The sequence below is a fragment of the Cupressus sempervirens genome, chromosome 10 (genome assembly GCF_028749045.1).
Source record: "Cupressus sempervirens isolate cs-2001-9-10 chromosome 10, ASM2874904v1, whole genome shotgun sequence".
Lineage (NCBI taxonomy): Eukaryota > Viridiplantae > Streptophyta > Pinopsida > Cupressales > Cupressaceae > Cupressus > Cupressus sempervirens.
The window spans coordinates 163,382,844-163,407,774 of NC_143127.1; positions in this window are offsets into that span (position 1 = coordinate 163,382,844).

Here is a 24,931-nt window from a genome sequence, read left to right on the forward strand (position 1 = left end):
TATTATTTCAACACTATTTCCATTTGTGTAATAGTTATTTAAAGCTTGACTTGTCTTTATACAAGGTCATGCAAGACTTTTTGCAATTCTTTATGCTTTGTTATTCTCTTAGTCCATTGTACCAATTTCTCATTTGTTTATATTTCCTTTGTCTAAAATTTATCAATAATATATACTAGTTGATACGTAATTATATGTTGATGATTTTTATTTGTAATACCACAAGTGTCTGTAGAAATATCTTTGACAATATCTAGTACCTATCTTTTCTTTTGTTCTTTCTTTAGTTGTTCTTATTTGGCCTTTTCACTAAACAATATTTGCAATTCTTGCATCCTCTGTAAAGTAAGATTATTCAAATCATATGTAGGTAAAATATATACCTCATTAAGGTCTACTAACTCATCATCATCCCCTTCTCTATGACTTATAGCATGAGATCTTGAGAGTATATCAATGGATACTGATAATTGTAACTATTTCCATTTCTCACTTGATCTCTCCTTTGGTTACTGCACTAGTGTAGATATCACCTGTTTTATAGGTGTCATTTATGTTGGTTTTGAAACCTTTACACTTTTGAAACCTTTACACTCAACATTTGAATGATAGATTGAGTTGCCTCTTGCTCTTTTTGTAAAATTTCTTCATCTACCAACGTTGTGTTTGAATGTTTTTCAAAATTTCCTTCCTTTTTCAAATTTTGCATACAATTCATCAGTGGGGAATATATGGTCAACACCTTACCAAGTTTTTCAACACTTGTATCCTCTATAACTGGTGTGATTTTAGCATCATCATTCTTCATCTCTTTAAGCTTTGGATATTCAATTACCTATACCACAAGTGGATTTTTACATAGTTTTCTTGAGTCCTCCACCAATCCTTGAATTTATTCTTCTATGAGTACATTTGATTAGGTTGAGGTGAGTCAATTTCATCTTCAATTGTGATAGTATTATCATTAAATTTGATACCACTAATAACTTCTTCCATTTTTTTGTAAGTTTTTCATCTTCATCTAGTGGTCTTGTAGCATCTTGACCTTTCCTCACCTCTTCAGTTGGCGTAAGTACTCCATATCCTTCCTTCAACTTTAGTAACTTTTTTCTTTGAAACCTTTTATGTCCTATCCCTTGGCATTAATTTCTCGATAGATTCACTAAGTGTTGTAGACATATATCTCTTACCCAAATTTGGCATAACTTGTGCTAATGTTGTTTCTCTTATTTTCTTCTCTATGGTCAATGCCCATTTCCATTTGGCATATATTATGTTACACAATGCCATAGGAATTCCATTTTCTATTTCTATTGGTGTTCATTAAAAATTGATCATCATATCAATTAAATATTCTTCATGTTTATCTTGGTCTTCATTGCTCAAACAATCATACTATAAATCTTTAAGAGCAAAAATATTTTTTGGATTCTATTAGTTGTTCACATACATGATCTAGTCATTGGAGGCAATACCTTTGCAACTTGTACTTTTTTGTTATCATCAAATTATGTCCTTTCATCTTCTTCCTCCTCTTATGCAACTATCAACTTCTTCTTTGTTTTTGCTTGCTCACCTTCCCACTTTCTCTTCTTTGATGGAGTTCCTAGTAGTAGCTCAATAGTAAATTGTGTTTCTCTTCTTATTGTGATTAAAAATTTTGGTTTTGGTTTTGGTGGGGTCGCCATTTCTTGTACATATTTTTGAAGGTCTTCCTTTACCTTTGGTTCAATTATCACAATCTTCCTTTTCTTTGTGACCTTTTCTTCCACAACTTCAAGCTCTTTGCCTTTGCCTTCCTTGGCCTCTGATGGTTGTCCTGATCCTTTTCCTCCTTTCATTTGACTATCCTCAGAAAAATTTGTTTTCTTTTTCTTGCCTACCTTAGGTGTGCTAGCTTTAGTAGTTAGCTTGGCAATAACTCTCTCATATGTGCCAAACTACTTGACACTGGCATATATATCATCTACCAATAGTGCACTGACAATTGCTAATATATCATCATCATTTTCATAATATGGCATAGGTCTCAACCATTCTACCTTAGGTATTACTACTTATGTGTATGAAAAATCTATATCCAAAATATAATAAATTTCTTCATAATACTTATCCACAATTGATTTTGGAACCCTTATCCTATTCTTCATTTTAGTTTTGAGTTCATCAAAATAGCTTTTCTTAACTAATTAAAAATTATCTCCCAATCTATGTATTAGTTCATTCTACTGACTTATAGAAGTTTTGTTTATGTCCCATATAATCCTTCCAATAATAGGGGAATAGTTATGTACATAGAAAAATATTTAAACTAATAGGCAACTAAACTTACATGATGTGTTTTTAGCTTTTCTTAGTACTTCTAGATTCTCCACAAGTTATTGTAATTGTAGCTCAATAATATTGTATTCATTATTTTGTTTACAATTTTGTATCCAAAATCTAATACAACACATGACATGTTGTTCAATTTGCTAAATTGATAAAACTTGTGCACAATTGCATGAACAATGAATTTATTTAATGGATCCTCAATGTTGTCTATTGACATTCCATGATCATTCCACTTTTCCTTTGTTAGGTTTTCAATTTAATTTTGTGTGCCACTCATTATTTTAGGTTGATCTAATGTAGGATACCCAGTTACTCTTCAAATGATCACCTTGTTGATCTTGATTGGTCTATCTTCTAACCATACTTTTATGCCATGAACTCGAATTAGAACAATCCTTATTTATTTGTTCTTGAAAACTTTAGGAAAATCTAGGGCACAAGTCATCCCTTTGTCTAAAACTATTTTGAATTTATATTTAAGAATTCCATCTGCACATAAATTATCATAAGTTGTCCTTATTTCATAATCTTTGATTTCTCTATAGTTGCAGTGAATTCCAACTAAGCCAACTCTATTGGGACCTTTTTGATTATATTTTTTAGAGCTAGAAATTCCATCTTGACATCTGAATTTTAGTTTTAAAATATGTTAGGTGTTTTTTTTTATTTTTCTGCTTTGTAATAACTTTGAAATTTCTTTCTAAATTTGAGAGATTAGTTGGCAATCTTCCTTTTTGGTTTAAAGGGTAGATTTAGGAAACTTTGAAATTGCTTTCAGAGGTTTTTTAGAAGTTACCAAAAATGGCATGTTTTTCCAATTGTCAAAATCTACCAAATTTGGAAATTTCCTATTTCTTGTGGTAGTTGTTATTTAATGGAGTTAGAGATCCATGTAGAAGCAATTTTTAGGAATGAACAATTGAGAGTTTGAATCTGTATTATGTTTTGTTATGAATTTATTAATTTCTCTGTGAGTTGAGATTTGCCTGCTACATCACTCATTCAATACCTAACCCTCAGTATGCTCTATAAGTTGATCTTGGGTCTCTTCTTTCCTCAATCTCTTATTTGATTCTCCTACTATGATATATATGTTCAATCCTTCACTTCTCTAATTTCTCTCTATTCGATCTATCTCTATAACTCCACTGTTGCACCTTGAGATGCACATACTTCTTATGCATGTAACTATTTTCTATCTTCCTCTTTGTTCTCTCTCTCATATTGCTTCTAGGGTTAGAATACTTCTTAAATTGATTTCATGTGAAGCTTCTAGATCTTGATCAATGATTAAAACTTCATCATCTTTTTCTATGTCTTTTCCTTTTTCTGATTGGTTGAATTGTTTGTCTAAGGATCATAACCTTTTGCTAATGATGTACCTTTAGAATATGATCTAGATCTACAAATATTAAATCTCATAAAAATGTCAACCAAAACCACATATGAGTTTGTTCCATTACAAACTCACATATCAAAATTGTATTGCTTGGCACCTAAGTGCTCTAACACTCAGTCATGTATGTTGTTTCTTGACATCAATCAGTTTATGCACCTAGCACTTGATAACATCTCAATATGCTTGGTCATCATTAAGTTACTTGGATCATAGTTATATTCCTTGACTCACATATCTTATTGGTCTTATCTAAATACTCAAAAATCATTATTCTACTCAACATTTACTAGATAAATCAGTCGTAGTGATGACTTTGTAACCTATCCTAGTAAATGACTTGGGAATGACTAGTTGTTTGGTTACTAATCCAAAATATAGGCTTAGAGATCATCAATCTCCCCCTTTGATATTAGTGAAGGTTTTTTTTGTTATGAAATCATTTCTTTAAAATGTATTCTCTTTAGAAGACCAAAAATTATAGATATCTTCTTCTCTAACTCTAACTCTAACTCTAACTCCCCCTTGTTACTTCTTCCTTTCTTCTTTTGTCTTTCATTTATCCCCCCTATTTCTATCACTGACGATAGCTAGGAATGGGGTGAGTTAGAATTTCTCAAAAAAAAAATTGATGACTTGCTATGATAATGGCATAGCACTACTTCTATCTATCTTGTACCTTATCCAAAATTTGAAACTGAATCTCTACCTTGATGGCTAGATCAATGAATCCTTCAATATGTACAAAATGTGTGTCTTTCTTCAAAATCTCCTTGGAAACAAAAATAATCTTATAAATTATATCTACTTATGGCAATAATTGAAGTTGAAGTAATGCCAACTTAGTTTGTATTTATGCATATTTAGCTGAGAGTTTAGCTAACCTTTCTGACTAAATATGGGTTCACCGAATGACGATGAGCTTAAACTTGTATTATTTCTCAATAAGTGAACATTAGTCTTCATAATTTCATGTAGTAGTTGTAGTAATCTTTGTGTATCTACTATAAAGGAATCTATATCACACAATTTGAGATATAAACCAAGTTATCCTTATATTGTTTGTCCTCTAGTCCACATGTGGAGGACATGTAATTTTCTTGTCCTATTGTCCATGTATAAAGACAACTCGTTTTTTGTAATTCCTTTATTGAGGAAAATAGTTATTCCTCCTTAAGAGGACTTTTACACTTTGCACACACTTATTATGAATGTGGCATTCATAGAAATGGGAGTTACACATGCAACTCCTTTTCTCATCTCTATAAAAGAGATGCCTCTCTCATTCTTCCATACTTCTTATATACATCATCTTGATGTTATTGTAATGAGCTAATTTGCTCCACAATCTTTCTTCCTCCTCTCTCCTTCCTTAGGCTATTGCCACATTCTTAATATTACACAAGGGGTTTCCTTTGGTTTCCCCTTTCAAAATCTATTGTCTCTATTCTTGTTGATCCATTGGGAAACTCATTTGGTTTATGGTAATACTCTTCACATTAACCTCTCTTGGATTTTTTTATTAGTTTTTCTTTTAAAATTTCTTACATGGTATCAAAGGTTTTCTAATCCTTGTTTTGAGCTTGTGTGAAGCTTATCATTTTGAAGATTTTTGATAAGAGGAGAAGAGGCAAAAAAATAAAAATTTGTTCCTATTTCTTTTTGCAGTTTTTTATTCAATCTTTGAGTTTTTATTCTAACCCTTTTTGAAAGGTTTGACGCCAAAGAGTTCTTTTTATCATCTAACCCATTGTTTTCTTTCTTTGGAAGGCTTTTTGCCAAAACAAAGAAAAAATAGCTATACTTTTATTACTCTTAACACCTTCTTTCATAGACTTTTTAAAAATATTAATATGTTCATTTTTTTTTAACAAAAAATACTTTACTCTTTACAAGTCATTAAAAGCTTCATTAATAGTATTTTTAACTATCTTGTTTCTCTTTATTTTATAGTTCTTTCAAATAAATTTATATCCATCATTGGTACAGCTTTTTTAACAATAGTTATAATTTCAAAGCTATGAGGGTTTCTAATTCAAATCTCAAAAAAACTAATAATTCATAACTATTCTTCTTTTCTATTTATAACACTTCTTTCCTATTATTAGCTTATTTTGAGTTTTACAATCATAATTATGTGTCTTATTCTTTCCTTCTAACTTTAGTCACGTGGTTTGTTCCTTTTGTCTAATCATTTATGAGATTCTATTTGTTTTTTTTCAAACTACTTGAATTTCTTCTCCACCATTTCAATCAATTATTAATTTAAAAAAAGGATTGCTCTCATAAAAAAAATTCAATTGAAATATGCAAAAAGGATTGCACATAAATTATCATAAGTTGTCCTTATTTCATAATCTTTGATTTCTCTATAGTTGAGGTGGATTCCAACTAAGCCAACTTTGTTGGGGCCATTTTGATTTTTTTTGAGAGCCATAAATTCCATCTTGACCTCTAAATTTCAGTTTTAAAATATGTTAGGTGTTTTTTTGAGTTTCCTGCTTTGTAATAACTTAGAAATTTCTTTCTTAATTTTGGAGATTAGTTGGAAATTTTCTTTTTTGGTTTAAACAATAGATTTAGGAAACTTTTTAAAAAAATTCGAAGGTTTTTTAGAAGTTACCAAAAATAGCATGTTTTTGCAATTGTCAAAATCTACCAAATTTGGAAATTTCCTATTTTTTGTGGTACTTTTTTTCTAATGGAGTTAGAGATCCATGTAGAAGCAATATTGAGGAATGAACAATTGATAGTTTCAATCTATATTGTGTTTGGTTATGAATTTATTAATTTCTCTATGAGGTGAGATTGGCCTGCTACATCACTAATTTAGTACCTAACCCTTGGTATGCTCTATAAGCTAATCTTTGTTCTCCTCTTTCCTCAATCTCTTATCTAATTCTCCTAATATAATATTTATGTTCAATCCTTCACTTCTCTAATTGCTCTCTATTGGATCTATCTCTATAACTCCATTATTAGTCCTTGACATGCACATACTTCTTATGCATGTAACTATTTTCTATATTCCTCTTTGTTCTCTCTCTCATACTTCTTTTAGGGTTAGAATCCTTCTTAAATTTATTTCATGTGAAGCTTCTAGATCTTGATCAATGATTAAAACTCCATCATCTTTTTTTATTTCTATCCCTTTTTCTGATTGGTTGAATTGTTTGTCTAAGGATCATAACCTTATGCTAATGATGAGTAATAAGAATATGATCTAGCTCTACGGATATTAAATCTCATAGGAATGTCATCCAAAACCACATATGAGTTTGTGCCATTACAAACTCACATATCAAAATTTTATTGCTTGGCACTTAAGTGCTCTAATGCTCATTCATGTATGTTGTTTCTTGACATCAATAAGTTTATGCACTTAGCACTTGATAACTTCTCAATATGCTTTTTCATTATTAAGTTACTCAGATCATAGTTATAATTCTTGGCTCACATATCTTATCGGTCTTAACTGAATACTCAAAAATCATTATTCTACTTAGCCTTTACTAGATAAATTAGTCGTAGTGATGACTTTGTAAGCTTTCCTAATAAATGACTTGGGAACTACTAATTGTTTGGTCACTAATCCAAAATATAGGCTTAGAGATCATCAATCCCCCCCTTTGATATTAGTGGAATTTTTTTTTGTTATGAAATCATTTCTTTAAAATGTATTCTCTTTGCAAGACCAAAAATTATTTCTTTAACATGATTTGATGTCTTGCATAGTCATGACTCTAGGTAGAATTGAAGATAATGCTCCAACATCATCAACATAGGTATAAATATTAAATTTGTTTCTAAAATTTGGTGGAGGTTGATGATCATTTCTTATAAGTTGTGCATTGTTATCCTTTGAAATTTCACTTCTAGACATCATTATGAACTAGGGTTTTCAATAAAATATTTTCACAAAATACCTTACTTGGCAATGAGAGTAATACTCACTTCTTCACAAATTTGATAATTCCTTGCTTTGGTCCCTAAAATATCTTGAATATTTTCATGAGATCCTTGATCACTTTGTATTAAATATAATCATTCAAATTTGATATATACCTTTGATTTTTCAATTTAGGTCTGCAATAAATGTCCTCATACTCAAATAGTATACGAAAGCTAGGCTCATCCTTAACTTTACTTTGATCAACATCATGCACTCAATCATAAGCAACTTACTCAACCAATATGTAATCCTTGTCAATTACTTGATCTATACTACAAGACTTGGTCAATATAGATTGTACCTGTTGATACTCAACACTTACTAAACATTCATTTTTAACATTTGTTAATGCATCTCTCATTATGTGGTTATAGCTTTTCATCATTTTAACATTGGGAACTAATGTAAAATATAGCCTTCAAGTATAGAGAATTGCATACCTCTCCATTTTAGTGAGATGTGATGTGATCATCAAATCCATTAGATTGGGTGACCACAATGTATTCTACTCTAGTGCTTCCAGCTCTTACTACTTCTATCCATGTCTTCTTCCTTTTTTATTTGTCAACTTCATTCCTTGGTGTTGTTGCAGGTGTTTTGGTTTTGTATTTCTTACTGATGTGTCCCACTTTAAGACAACTAAAACATACTATCTTAGCATTAAGCCATTTCTTTTAATTTCCTCTTAAATGTGTCGTGATGTAATTCTATGGACTGTGTCCATATTCTCCACAATAGCGATAACTATACCATGTGTTGTAATCCTAGTCATAGGAATTTCCTTTCTTTATTGCATGAGTTTGTTTCTCAGGTCACCATTGTGATTTCTTATTAATTCTACACTCATAAGTCTTATGTCCATACTTTTGATAGTTGTAGCAGTAACCTTGCAATCTAAATATCTTTCTAGTTAAATTTGTGATCTTTGTTCTACATTTGTAGTCTTGATGTCCTTCTTTCTTGCATTTGGAATAATTATCACTTGGCTTTGGTCTTGGAGTTTTCTTGTGATTTCTACTTCTACAAATATTTTCTATATGTCTAATCTTCCCACAATAATGAGATGTAGGTTTACCTTTTGATTTATCATTCCTTTGTTATGTATTTTTAGATGATTCTCCTTCTTCAATAGTTGTTTTTTTCTTATATGTGAGTCCAGAGATGTCTTTTTATCTTGGTGACTTCATCATGTCTTCAAAATGTTTAATTGGTTCATTTGATTGGTTCATTCTTTCCATGAGTTAATTTCCATGCCTTAACTCATTCTTTAATTTCTCATTTTGTAACTTTAGATTTGTGATCTCCCAATCTTTTTATGTTTTCTTCCTAATTTGCAATTACTATTTGATTTATCATATCAAGTTGAGTATTGGTAAGCTTCTAAACTTTGAATAATGTTTCTTCAAGCCTAGTAACTATATTTCATTTGTCTTCTTCATCCATGATCTTATCTTCCATTTCTTTCTTCTTTTGTTCAATAGCTTCACATAGTGTGACCACTTGAATTTATTATTCTATCTTAAGATCTTTTGCTTCCTTCACTAGGGCATTGCTCTTCTTGAGAAATTATATTATTTCTCCATCTCTATTACTAGTATTTCCATTGTCCAACAATCCTTCTATATTAGCTTTTTTGTATTGAGTGTCATTAAGGTATATAGCTAGCTCTCTTCTCCTTTTGAGTGATTGTCTGAATTCTTCCTTTGTCATCTCTAATTGTTGCAACCCACTCTAGATTTCAATTATATGATTTTTAATGATATTTCCCAACTTGTATACTTCCATCTCCATGATCTTGAAATCTCAAGTTTTTAAGCTTCACGACAAGAGAACTTAGCTCTAATACCAATTGTTGGAATGTGGAAAACAAGATATTGAGAGGGGTGGCAAGGTAAAACAAGATCTTAAGCTTTTGAATTCAAATCAAATTCATACATTTGTACCTAATTCATCATTAAAAATGTAATTTTGAACCATTAAATAAATCCATAATAGTTGAATACATAACACACTAATTTTGCCACCCAAAAATGCTTCAAGATGAAGGTAAACATGATGTGGGGATAAAATCCACAAATCTTCATTGTTACAAGAATAAAGTTAACCTACTAAGATTACAATGTTTGACCATAAGATATGATCTACTTGGTGAGAGATATGTCCTATTAAAAGCTAAAAGACTATTACATTTTACCTTGTTAGAGGGATTGACACTTACAATAAAGTAAGGACTCTGTTAAGAGATTTTCCCTTTCTTAATTACAAAATAATTTATTTAGTACCTAGCCCTCACTATACTCTGTAAGATGATCTTGGGTCTCCTCTGTCCTCAATCTCTAATCTGATTCTATAAATCTAATATATCTAGGTTTAGTCCTTCACTGCTCTAATTTCTCTCTACTAAATTTTTTTCCATAACTCCACTATTACTCATTTACATGCACATACTTCTTATTAACCATTTTCTATCTTCCTCTTCACACTCTCTCTCTCATACTACTTCTAGGGTTAAAATCCTTCTTAAATAGATTTCATGTGAAGCTTCTAGATCTTGATCAACAATTGAAACTTCATCATCTTTTGTCATTTCCATCTCTTTTTCTGATTGGTTGAATTGTTTTTCTAGGGATCATAACCTTATACTAATGACAATTAATTAGAATCTGATCTGACTCTACAAATATTAAATTTCATAGAAATTTCAGCCAAAATGATTCACATATGATTTTGTGCCATTACAAACTCGCATATCAAAACTATATTTCTTGACACCTAAGTGCTCTGATGCTCGGTCACATTTTTTGTTGCTTGGTATCAATAAGTCCATGTGCACAACACTTGATAACTTCTCAATATGCTCAGTCATCATTAATTTACTCAGATCATACTATATTCCTTAGCTCGCATATCTTCTTGATCTTAACTGAATTCTCAGTAATCGTTGTTCTTCTTGGCCTTTACTAGATAACTTGGTCATAGTGATGACTTTGTAACCTTGCCTAGTAAATGAATTGTGAATGACTAACTGTTTAGATACGAATCTACAACATAGGCTTAGAGATCAACATTCAATGCTTGAGGAAAATTTCTATCAATACCATATTATTTCATTATGGAAAAAAAAATATCACCCATAAATACCAACTGTTCATTCTACATAATTAATGAAGGTACTAAAATAATTATGTCATGGTATTCTTTTGAATTTCAAAATTTACTATGTTCAAAATTGGATATTTAAAAAATAAAATACACTCATCAGTAGTTTTAATGGGTTAATCATTTAAGATCTCTTGATTATGGAAATGTGAATAATAATTTAAAAATCAATTCACTCCTCATTTGTTAAAAGGATAAACTAAACACTACCTTAGCTCTAATAAACACTTTATAGAATAGGGTAAATGGGCTAGGGTTACAAATTTATAGATAATAAAATGAAATAATATTTATTTTTCTAAAAATGTCTCCTTTTCCTTAAATCCCAACAATAGATGATAAGGTGGTAGCGTTAACGATCTAAGATTTTTAAAAACTAGCAGTTGCATGCTTTTGTGCTTGCAACGATAAGCTAATAGGTGCCCGATAATCAAATTATTTTTAAAATATAATCTTATGTTGAAAAATTAAATTACTAATAATTTTTAATTTAAATAACATAATATTTACTAAAATCTTTTAAATAGATTAATAAATATTATTTATTTAAATTTAATTTATCAAATATGAAAAAGGCAAGAGACTACAACACAATGGTAAATTGTGAGCCTCTTATGTGGGAGGTCTTGGGTTTGAATTCACTTGAGCCTAATAAAGAATAATAATTAACCAACACATAATAATAATAATTAATCTTGGCTTCATCGTCTTATTAATCAAAAAAAAAAATTATCAAATATGAAAAAAATCATTTAAAAAAACCTCATCAAAATATCTATTATGAAAGATTAATAAAAGAAATATGAAAAAATAGCAACATCTCTAACAAATATTCTATTAACTAAATAAATTATAGAAACTAAAAAGCATTAATTTAAAAAAAAAAAAAACTAATATAAAAAATAATTAAAATAATTTAGAAACTAAAACCTAAATCAATTTTAAAATTAAAAGTTAAATGAATAGAGATCACAACAGGAGTAAATGTGGAGATCACAATTAATTACTTTTTAAATAAATAGGAAAAGAAAAACAATAGTTAAAAATGTAGAATTAAAATATAATCTTATGTGAATAAATTAGGTTATTAATAATTTTCAATTTAAATAACATAATATTTACTAAAATCTTTTAAATAGATTAATAAGTATTATTTTAAATTCAATTTATTAAATATGAAAAAATAATCATTTAAAAACCCCATCAAAAAATCTATTATGATAAATTAATAAGAGAAAAAAAAATTAAAAAGGAAAAAGGAAAAAATAGCAACATCTCTAACAAATATTCTATTGGCTAAATAAATTTTATAAAGTGAAAAATAATAGTTAAAGAAAAAACTAAACTAATATAAAAAATAATTTAAAATAATTTAAAAACTAAAATCTAAGTCAATTTTAAAAATCAAAAGTTAAATAAATAAAGATCACAACATGAGCTAATGTGGAGATCATAATAATGTTTTTTTTAAATAAATAGATTTCATGTGAAGCTTCTAGATCTTGATCAATGGTTAAAACTTCATCTTTTGTCATTTCTATTTTTTTTCTGATTGGTTGAATTTTTTTTCTAGGGATCATAACCTTTTGCTAATGACACTTAATTAGAATCTAATCTAGCTCTATAGATATTAAATGTCATATAAATGTTGACTCAAATGATTCACATATGAGTTTGTGCCATTAGGAACTCACATATCAAAACTATATTGCTTGACACCTAAGTGCTCTAACACTCGATCATGTCTATTGTTGCTCAACTATCTTGAATAATTTAAGCTTCAATGAGAATGTTATTAGAATTATCATGAGTGTTGTGAACACTGTCACATTTTTGGTTCTTGTTAATGGGGCCCCTGGTAGATACTTTTCTTCCTCCCAAGGTTTGTAACAAGGTGACCCCCTATTATCTTACTTGTTCGTCATTGTGGTAGAGGTGTTAAGAAGAAATTTAGTGTCCATGGCTAACTTTGGTAGAATAAAAGGCATCAAACCTGTGTTCCTGTGCCCACCATAGATTATCCATAAAAAATTTTGATTAAACCTTTCAGTCCATGAAGCTAGGGAGTGGAAAGCAATTCTAAACCAGTATGAGATGGTTTCAAGATAATGCATAAACTATCGAAAAAGTAAAGTGTATTTTTTCAACACAGACGCTAGTCTAAGAGAAAAGGTGACCAAAATAATAGAATGTTAGGAGGAAAGGCTTATAGATACCTATCTTGACCTCCTCACAATTAAAGAGGTCTCCAATCAATACTAGAAAGTCCTAGTTGAACACTTTCAGAGAAAGCTGGCAGGACGGAAAGGAAAGATCCTGAGTAGTACAGGGAAACTCTAGCTTCTCTTGACCTCTTTATAGGGTATTCTAGTGTATTTTCTCTCTATCTTTAAAATCATAGGTAGGTATAGAGACATTCTTGAAAAAATTCAAAGAAATTTCTTATGGTCAAGCTCTAAAGAGAAGTCTAGGATGAGCTTGGTCAGCTACGAAAAATTCTACTGACCTAAGCATCTTGGTGGTTTGAATATAAGGAGGATAGGACATATGAATAAGGCCCTCCTAACTAAGGTTAGTTGGAGATTGATGAAATCCTTGGGTAGTTGGTGCAACATTGTGAAGGCCAAGTATCTTGGAGGGGTGCCATTCAATTAGTTCTTATAGACCCATGCTCTCCCCCAGGGTTCTAAATTTTGGAACAATGTGGTGCACACCTACAAAATTATGAAGATGGGTACTCACTGGATTGTGGAGGATGGAAACAAAATTGACTTCTAGCAAGACCAATGGCTCCAAGATGACCCCTAATTTACACTACGTTACAACCCTTGCATGAGGCTTGTACTAGATATAATGGTACTCTGAATCAAAGATTTATTACCTCTGATCATCAATGGAAAATAATTTAGAATCAAGAGTTTACTAGGTGAGCCTTTCCTTGGAGCTGCAAAATCTTCTCTAGTATTATCAGATTCCCTCCACCCTAGTCGATGGCTCTTTGGTTTAGGGACTTACCCCCTTAGGTGCCTTTATGGTGAAATGAAAATATTTTTGTAGTCTAAGGGGGAATTTGGCCCAGGTAGATTGGAGGAAGGTCTGGCACCCATGCATCCTTCCAAAGATGTTTATTTTATGGTGGATGACCTTAGGACTATCCTCACAATTGATAATCTACAAAGGAGAGGTTTTCAACTAGAAAACTATTATGTTTTATGTTACCAATCCCACACCTTCTCATCCATTGCACTTTTGCATCAAAGGTTTGGAGGGGGTCCTTTCATTGTGGGAGGTCCAATGGTGTTATAATCTTAATTTACATCAATTTGTTCATTGGGATGGGTAGCAGTCATATCACCCATATCTTGAAACTCTATGGAGAATAACCCCACCGTATGTCTCATGGAAAATCTAGAAGGAGCAAAATAACAAAATCATTAGGAACAAAGCCACTAATAGTTTGGTAGTGGTCCAACAAGTTACTAGACTCCTAAAGGAATATAGTGGTATCTAGTGATAACCACCCCCCCCCCCCCCCCCCCGAACCCTCACAAACCCCCAAGAAGAACTGATATGAAATTTGCATCTGCTTGGGACTTAGGCCCAATGGTGGCACAATTGTATAACCCCAAAGCTATGGCTAGGCATAGAATGGTGTGGCACCCCCCTCCTGAAACATGGATAAAACTTAATGTTGATGGGTTAGCTATGGCTAGAAGCACTATAGCTGGGGGTATCTTCTAGAATAGCATGGGGGAGTTGGTGGTTTCTTATACTAGGAACTATAGAGGGGGTTCAAATAACAAACCAAAAGCCCTAGCTATTGGAATAAAGATAGAGTAACTGAGAGGGGGGGTGAATTAGTTACTTACAAAAATTAATCCATAGTTCCCTTAGACGTTGTAAAGATCTAGTTACTGCTGATACACAATAAACAAATGTTGTAACTCAATAAATTAAGCTATTACTTATTTTCAAGCATTCATGCATGTAACTAAAAACAAAATTAACACAAGAGACACTAGATTTAATGTGGAAACCCAATATGGGGAAAACCACCAAGTAACTAGTCACCAACTTTTCACTCTTCTAAAGTGAGCCCTGTTAGGAGCCAACCCTATTAAAGGTTACAATACACACTATTAGGTGTGACCTTGTTAAATAATTTAATCAAAATATTAGGAGTGGCCTTGCTAGAGGTCTTTAGAATAGTTTGACTGAACTGTCACCTTGTAAGAGGATTTACAAAATGGCTATTAAACCAACTCTATTAAGAGATTTGAAATCATTGCTACAATGGTTAGAAAGCAACAATGAATTGACTTGAACAAGATGCAATTGAATTTGCTGACTACAAGTCTCTGTTTAGCATCATTAGATCCTCCTTGATCAAATATGGCTTTTTTTCTCCTCAATGATCTCTTATCATCCTTCAAATTCCCTTCCACAATAATCATTCCTCATATCTCATTAATTCCACACTTCCATCTTACACACTTAGAATTTGCAACTTGACCTCTTAATTATACCTATTCAAATTATCAAGTCAGCTCATTTACATGTTACATTTACCAATAAACCATACATCAGTCGACTACAATTACTCTAAACAAATAAATGTTATTTCATTAAATAATGAAATCCTTTACTGGCCAACCCTGCTCATTAAATACTGCTTCTAGAAATTTCTTAAGTTAACCCTTCTTGACTCGATTAGCATTGCAATATCCATAAAACCCTTTAGCTGTCGAGTTTATTCAATAAGAACTGAATTCCTTCATGAGAGCTCGGTAAGAATTGTTTCTGCCACATTTCCTTTGATGACTGAGTGAGCTCGGTAAAAACTATTTTTGCCACATTTCCTTTGATGACTGAGTGAACTTGGTAAGAACTATTTCTGCCACATTTCCTTTGATGGCTGTGTTAGCTCAATAAGAACTATTTACTCAATAGATTTTGCATGTTTTCTTTACTAATTTTCTGAGCTCAATAGATTATGTTCTTTTTCCTTGCTAACCATCTGAGCTTGATAAACACCGTCCTTTGCCTTGTTGACCTTCTGAGCTCTGTAGACACTGTCCTTTGCCTTGTTGACCTTCTGAGCTTGGTAGACTCTGTTCTTTTCCTTGCTGACCTTCTGAGCTCAGTAGACTCTATCTGATGACTGATATGACACGTGTGTGACATCAAAGACAACACACAATTAAACAATTATATCCAACAAGCTCTCTCTTTGGCATTGATGGTAACACAACATGTCATAGCTAAATGATATTTGAAAACAAGTCTTTTAATGACAAAATACTTCACTTTCTTTTTCAAATATAGCAAGCTCCCTCTTTCATAATAATCTCTCCCTCTTACAAAAACCCTTATTATTTTGCAAATTTCAAAAAGATATGACAGTATACTCTCCCTCTTTGACAACACATGCCAAAGACAACTCAAAACAACTGAATAGAATTGTACCTAATATACTGATTCATATGCAATGTCTTCATTGATTTGTTGCATCAACTGATAGATCTTCAATTCTATTTATGTTGATGCATCACTAGAATTGTATTTTAGCGAGCTTTAAATAGGGGAATGACCCCTAACTTACCTCTTAGATGCAAGAATTCATCTTTAGGCAAAGGATTTGTGAATATGTCAGCAATTTTTTCCTTTGTATGGACATATTCCAATCTTATTTCCTTTTCTTGCACCAATTCTCTAACAAAGTGATACTTTATGGAAATATGCTTGATTTTTTAATGCATTACTAGATTCTTGGAGATGTTAATTACACTTGTGTTATCACAAAACATAACAACAGGTTCTTTGATTTCTTGCTTCATACCTTCCAATAATTGTTTGAACCACACAATGTTTGAGCAGTTTACTACTGTTGCAACATATTCAGCCTCTGTTGTGGATTGAGATGTACAATTCTACTTTTTGGTCATTTAAGAAACCAACCTTTTTCCAAGAAAGAAAGCTCCTCCACTTGTGCTCTTTCTATCATCAATATTTTCTGCCCAATCTGCATCAGTGAACAACTTTAAATCTAAATTTCCTCCAAGTTTATACCATAATCCATATTCTTTAGTTCCTTTTAAGTATCTCATGATCCTTTTGATTTTCATCATGTGATTTTCTTTTGGTTTTGCTAAGAATCTTGCTACAATTCCTACTGCAAGGGCAATGTCTAGTCTTGTGTGCACTACATATTGCAACTTTCCAATCATAGATTTGAATAATGTTTGATCACTTCCTTTGATTCATCATCCTTGGTAAGTTTTAATCCAGTACACATAGGAGTCCCAACTGGTTTGCAGTTTTCCATACCAAAATTTTTTAGTATCTCCTTGATGTATTTAGATTGAGTAATGTAAATGCCATTCTTACTCTATTGAATTTGAAGACCAACAAAGAAATTGATTTCAAAAAAAATTGACATTTCAAATTCCTTGTTCATTTTCTCTAAAAATTCTTTGCAAAGATCATCATTTCCTATGAAAAAAGTATCATCTCCAAATATTTCTACCAAAACAATCTTATTACCTAGTCTTTCCTTTATGTACAAACTACTATTGTCATTAGTTCTTTGAAAACCAATCTAAATAAGATAGTTATGCAATCTTTCATACCTTGCTCTAAGGGCTTGTTTCAAACCATATAATGCTTTATGCAATTTGCAAACCATGTCCTTCTTGTCTAGATCAACAAAACCTTCAGGTTGTTCAATGTAAACATCTTCATCCAATATGCCATTGAGAAATGTTGACTTGACATCCATCTGATAAACTTTCAATCCTTTGAATACAGCATATGCAAGTAAGGTTCTGACACCTTCCAATCTTGCAATAGAAGCAAAAGTTTTTCCATAGTCTATAGATTCTTCTTGAGAGTATCCTTTACATACCAGTCTAGCTTTGTTCCTTGATACCTTACCATCTTCATTTAGTTTGTTTCTGAATGCCCACTTTGTTCCAATCACATTTTTATCTTTGGGTCTAGGTACAAGAGTCCAAGTTTTTTTTTTCTCTATCTATTCTATCTCTTCATTCATAGATTCAATCCAACTTTCATTGTCTAGTGCATCTTTGACATTTCTAAGTTCAAAATCAGCAAGTAAACAAGTGCTTTTCAACTTACTTCTTGTCATTGTTCCTTCTGATTTATCTCCAATGATCTAATCTGGTGCAATGTTTTCTAACATACTTGGCTAATACAGGCTCGTTGCCTTTTGAATGACTTGCATTGTTATCTTTCTGTGTCTCAACTTCTGGTTCTGATTCTAGTTGCTCGGGCTCGATAGATGCTAACTCAGTAGCTTCTATTTGCAACTCAATTTCTTACAGCTCAGTAGGTACTAACTCAGTTTGAACTTCTTGTGACTTGGTTAATGAAGAATCTTGAGTTGAGGATTCCTGATTAATAGGTGTACTTGGCATTGTATCAGGTTCAATGTAAACAAATCTTTTGTAGTCTTGAGGTTCTTTTTGCTTACTTCTTCTATTCTTTCTACACACTCATCAACTTTCACATGTGCACTTTTTATGACCTTATGAGTAGATAATTTCAAACATCTATATGCTTTTCTTTTGCAAGAGTATCCAAAAAATATTCCTTCATCACTTTTTACATCAAATTTACCTTTTCTAGATTCTTTCAAAATGTAACATTTCCTTCCAAATACTTTTAGATAACTTACATTGGGTTTGTAGCCATACCACAACTCATAGGGTGTTTTGAATGAGCCCTTTTTTAGCTATACTCAGTTCAAGGTATGAACTACAATGCTGATAGCTTCCTTCCAGTATTTGAAAGCAATGTCTTTCTCAATCATTAAGGTTCTTGCACAATCCATGATAGATCTGTTCCTTCTTTCTGCTATTCCATTTTTTTTAGGAGTTCCAGGTGTTGAAACATGTCTTTTGATTCCCCTTTCAATGCAAAATTTATTGAACTCATGTGAAATGAATTCACCACCTCTGTCAGACTTTAAGCATTTTAGACTTTTGCATGTTTCCTTTTCTACTCTAGCCAAATACCATTTGAACTTTTCAAATGCTTCTGATTTCTTTCTTAGGTACATGACAGTCATCATTATTGAATAATCATCAACAAATAGAATGAAGAATTTTTCACCAATATAACTTTCAATGCCAATAGGTCCACACAAGTCAGTATGCATAATTTCTAGAACTTCTTTAGTCTGATAGTTCTTGCTTTTAAAACTAGTCTTTCCCATTTTACCAATTTGACAATTCTTGCATAGGCCAATCTTAGGTTTCTTTATGTTAGGAATACCTCTTACTTTCTTGAATTTAATGATCTTTATTAAGTTGTCAAAGTTTACATGACATAACCTGCTATGCGATAACCAACTTTCTTCAATTTGAGCAATGAAACGTGAACATTCACCAAGTTCAAGATAAAATAAGTTACCTTTTTTTTGAGTGCCTGATCCAATCAGTTTTCCTTTTCCATCTAGCAATCTTACTTTTCCATGCATAAATTCTACTTTGAATCCATTATTGAGTAGTTGTGCCCCACTCAACAAATTACGCTTTAGTCCTTCTACCCAATATGCATTATCACATACAAGTTCCTTGGTTGGTGAGATTCTCCCTTTTCCTCTTATACAACAAGGTTCATTGTTACCAAATCTTACACTGCCACCATCGTAGTCTTCAAAGTATTCAAACTTAGTTTTATCACCAGTCATGTGATGAGAACAACCACTATCTATGATCCATGTATCATTTCTGCTCATATGAGAAATGAGTGTCATTTCTTCATCATTATCAGATTCATCTTTCATAGCAATGTAGACAATTTCATCTTCTTCTTCTTCATCAGAATCATTAGAATCTTTAGCCATGAAACATGTTTTCCTACCTTTATCCTTGAATGATTTGAAGTCTTTCTTGCCATTGTACTTGTGACCTTTCTTCTCATCTTTGTTCTGCTTATTTGGGCACCTAGCTGCAATATGTCCAATTTCTTCACAAGAAAAGCATATTAGAGGAACCTTACCTTTCTATTTCCCTTTGCCTCTTGAATATTTTCTTGCTAGTAGAGCTTCAACCACCTCAAGATCACTGTCTAAACTTTGTTCTAATTCTTCATCACTATCTAATTGTAGATCCTTCATCTTTTTCCCTTTTTCTTTGAGTGAAAGCTTGGCTTCAAATGATGATTCAATGTTCTTGAAAACTAGAACATAATTGTCATAGTTGTCTAGCTCAAATGCAATCAATCTTCCAACTATGGCCTCTAAATTTATTTTATGATTTGCCTCACATCTTCTTTCTTGAATTGCAGAGACTCTGATTGCATAAATGGGAAGTAGAGTTCTAAGAGCTTTACTTATAATTATCTCCTCATTGATGTCTCCTCTAGATGCTTTGATTGCACTAACCCATTCTTTAACTCATTCAACATACTTTGCAATGTTTTCATCCTCTCTCATCCTCATTTGATCAAATTGTCCTCTCAATCTTTTTGCCTTGGCTCTTCTCACATTATCATCTCCTCCATAGATATCTTTCAGCTTGTTCCACATTTCAAAGGTAGTTTTGCAATCTTTGATGTCATCAAATTCTTCATAACTCAGAGCAGATGCTATATCTATCATCATGTTGTTGTGAGTCTTCTTTTCAACAATATCATTGATAGATAATGTACCAAAAGGTTCTTCATATTTTTCATCAAGGTACTTTAGCCCCGTATCACCAATAGAAGCTAGATGAAGCCTCATCAATCCTTGTCATGTTGAGAAGTTGTCCCTGTTAAGTCTTGGAATTTTTCTTTTGTAAGACATCCTGATCTTTAGCTTAGATCCTTGAAATCTTTTCCTAGAAGCACCAAAAGCTCTGATACCAATTGTTGGAATAAAGATAGAGTAACTAAGAGGGGGGGGTGAATCAGTTACTTACAAAAATTAATCCACAGATCCCTTAGATGTCTTAAAGATCTAGTTACTACTGATACATGGTAAACAAATGTTGTAACTCAGTAAATTAAGCTATTACTTATTTTCAAGCATTCATGCATGTAACTGAAAACAAAATGAACACAAGAGACACCAAATTTAATGTGAAAATCCAATATGGGAAAAACCACCAAGTAACTAGTCACCAACTTTTCATTCTTCTAAAGTGAGCCCTATTAAGAGCCAACCCTATTAAAGGTTACAATACACACTATTAGGTGTGACCCTATTAGAGGATTTAATCACCCTATTAGGAGTGGCCTTGCTAGAGGTCTTTAGAATAGTTTGACTAAACTATCACCTTGTTAGAAGATTTACAAAATGGTTGTTAAACCAACTCTGTTAAGAGATTTGAAATCACTGCTACAATGGTTAGAAAGCAACAATGAATTGACTTGAACAAAATGCAACTAAATTTGCTGACTACAAGTCTCTGTTCATTATCATTAGATCCTCCTTGATCAAATATGGCTCTAGTGCTCCTCAATGATCTTTGATCATCCTTCAAATTCACTTCCACAATAATCATTCCTCATATCTCATTAATTCCACACTTCCATCTTACACACTTAGAATTCACAGCTTGACCTCTTAATTATACCTATTTAGATTATCAAGTTGGCTCATTTACATGTTACATTTACCAATCAACCATACATCAGTTGGCTACAATTACTCTAAACAAATAAACATTATTTCATAAAATAATGAAATCCTTTACTTGCCGAGCCTGCTCGTTAAATACTACTTCCAAATTTTTTTTTAAGTTAACCCTTCTTGACTCAGTTAACATTGCAATATCCATAAAATCCTTTGGCTACCGAGTTTATTTGGTAAGAACTAAATTCTTTCATGAGAGCTTGGTAAGAACTACTTCTACCACATCTCCTTTGATGATCGAGTGAGCTCGGTAAGAACTGTTTCTACCACATTTCTTTTGATGATCAAGTTAGCTCGATAAGAACTATTTACTTGGTAGATGTTGCATATTTTTTTTACTAACTTTCTAAGCTCAGTAGATTCTATTATTTTTCCTTGCTAACCATCTGAGCTCGGTAGACACTGTCCTTTGCCTTGCTAACCTGCTGAGCTTAGTAGACACTATCCTTTGCCTTGTTGACCTTCTGAGTTTGATAGACTCTGTCCTTTGCCTTACTAATCTTCTAAGCTTGGTAGACTCTATCTAATGACTGCTATGACATTTTTGTGACATCAAATACAACACACAATTGAAAAATTGTATCCAACACTAACTCTTCTATGGGAATGATAATTGTGAGAGTTAGAGGAATTAATCAATTGGTATTTAAGGGATTTCAATGTTAACTATTAAAGCAGTTAAAGGACAAGGCTAGAGTAGCTAGAATATCAAAATGATAATACACAAACTTCATATGTTGATAGAAGGGTATCAAAAGATCCACATGGACCTGTATTGCCTCTCCCATTTGATTTTGGTAAGTCATTCTAATGGATGCAACCTTGATGTTCTTTCCTTGGGAAGTGATCATGATTGGGACTATGAGTGATCTACACCCTTGAGGTGATTGGATTTATGTTACTATATAAGTTGTTTTGATTATGCTTATGGTTGATTTATGAGATTATGATGTGTTAGATGGCTCACTAAGATTTGTGCTAGTGGTTACTAGGATCAATGTGGTATCATGATGTTGTTATGTGATTATCTTGAGATGTGTGTAGAGATTACATTGTGTATTATTATCTTGCTACATTCGAGTAGGTTCGTTTAGCAATGGTTAGTAATATTTTTGACCATGTTCACTTATGTTTTTTAAGTGCCTTTTTAAGTTGTTTAAACAACCATTATTAAATGCTTAAATGATTATAAATGAATTGTCCATGTTGGATTCACTGGTTATGTGCTATGGATATTTAACTTGTTCATTTCAGTAATTTATGCAAAATGGTTATTTAATGTAATTTAATGCATTTATCACTTCGGCTATATTATTATATGCAATTGCACTTGATCATGTTGTTTAGTGTGTAGGATTTATGTCCCTAGTAGTGGCACATGGAGTTATTGATTTAGTTGTTCATATTTAACCAATGTCATACTTGTATGGTTGACATATCCTATTTAATTGTTTAAATTAAACCTTTTGGTGATTTTATAAATTTGGACTCATTTTCATTATGTGATTAGACCTATGAATGTATCTGTGCATTAAGAGGTTCACATTGTCAGAAAAGTTATTAAGGAATTATGTGATTTTGGTTTAAGAGAATTTTGGGTTTTTTATTATTTATTTTAATTCCTAACAAATTTTTCATAGATGAATTCCAATTACTTGGAATAACCTATTTTCATTTGGGTTGAATTAGGGTTTAACTAGGTTACTTGGTTATTTACCCTAATTGCTTATTCTCTTGAAAAGTGAATAAGTATCCAAAGAGAAAATTTATTCCTCACTTCTCACTTTTGATTTAAAAATTTTGAGAGAAAATTCCAAATCCTCTTCATGAGGAAATAATGTTCTATTGGTTGTGGGAGATATGGGTGTGGGATCATCATGAGATTGGTCTCATTGGATCTAGCTTGGGGAGACCTTGGATTGTCATGACTTTCACTAGTTTTCGTGAGCTTTTTATTTTATTGCTTGTCTTTCTATATTTTCACTTTTGGTTTTGAGGTAGCTCTCTCTTGTTTTATTATTTCAACTTTGTTTCTACTTTCTTCTTTGATAGTTGGTTGTTAGGAGGTTGAGAACTAGTGTTCCCCTCCGTTTCTATATGCTAGCTCTACCCAGTTGGGTGGGTATGAGGATTTCCCTATTTTCTAGTATGGAGGTTTGTGGTTTTGCACCATTATGCTAGCCATTTTTGCATACAAACTCCAAATCTAGATTTTATTTGATATTTGTGGCTTTTGTGCCCTAAGACCAAATGGGTTTTAATTTTGAACTTTTTGTGTTTTGATCTTTTCACCTTGATTTTTGTGTTTCCTAGTTTTCTCATTTTTTCTTAGCATGATGTTGATCATGGATTTGGATTATCTATAGGATGTTATCTAGACCATCGTTGCACCATTATGTTGCATTGGGATGCATGTCACTTCTGTACTTTTAATTTTGTGTTTGGTTGAGTGATTTTGTATTTGATGTTATTGTTTTGATCAACCCTTATTGTTATTTCATGGATGCTAAGATTTATGTAGAATTCATACTCCCAGATTGAATCTAGTTGAGTAAGTTCATGGTATGTGGTTTTTTTGCATCAATGGGATTCATGTAGAATCCATACTCCTGGATTGAGGTTGGTTGAGTGAGTTCATGATGTATGGTTTTATTATTCTTTGGGATTACTATAGAATCTATCTTCCTAAGCTTGTATTCAGTTGAGTGTTATTTTTTCATGTGTTCTCATCCAACCCATTTTTTATGATCCTCATGATGGTGGTGCACCACACACGAGAATGTGCATGTGATTTTGTCAGGTGACTTGCAAGGCTTGAACTCCCATTCATACTTTGGTGGAGTTATGGTCATTTGAGGTTGGGTTGGGAATATAAATTCCTATGGGATCTCATCATTGAATGAGTATCAATAGGGTAGGGCAGCACCATAGAAGGGGTTTCTATCTTGCAACCCAGTGATCATTCTGCCCTAAGGGTTGGAAAGAAGAAGTTTTGAGCAAGTGATAACTAAGTAAAATACTAGGTAAAAAAATTAAGATGATAAAAGGACATAGTGTGAGAGCCTTTCGTTGGGAAGTTGAATCGTATGATATCTAGCTTGGGCTTTTTGATGACAAGTGACTCTCCATGTAGCAAGTTCCTACATATTTTCCCATTGAGTGTCTAACCAAGACCTATTGTACTTACATTGTCTCATGATCTTGGTTTCAATCATCTTTACTATCTGACATGTGTTAGCCATGGATGTTTGTTTTATGTGTGTTTGTTGTTGGATCATTATCTTCATCAGCATGACAAGAGTGGACCTATGGGTTCCATATGGTTTGGAGATGTAGTTACCTATACCACTGCTAAGGACCAGTGTAAAAAAATGGTCTAGTATTCTAGTGCGACTAGTGCTTGATGTTTCACTTGGTATATTCAAGATTCTAGAGTGTGCTTCCTTGT